Raw genomic sequence first — 252 nt, forward strand, 5'->3', positions numbered from 1 at the left:
ACCACTTCTTAGTGCTCCATGCATCCACCTTCAGCTTTTATCCTACATAAACAACTGTGGTCTGGGTGCAGCAGGGAAAGGCTAATGGGACACTTAGATGACCTCAAAACAGGAACCAGCAAAGAGCAACCTACACAGAATCTCACAGAGTTTGAGGGATTCAGTACCAACATTACGAGAGCTAAGAAAATATCTGCTGCTGAGGACAAATAGTGAAGGCACTAAGAGTTCCTTTGTGGTCCACAGAGCCAG

Source organism: Antrostomus carolinensis, unplaced genomic scaffold (assembly GCF_000700745.2).
Source record: "Antrostomus carolinensis isolate BGI_N321 unplaced genomic scaffold, ASM70074v2 scaffold12695, whole genome shotgun sequence".
NCBI classification, from domain to species: Eukaryota; Metazoa; Chordata; class Aves; order Caprimulgiformes; family Caprimulgidae; genus Antrostomus; species Antrostomus carolinensis.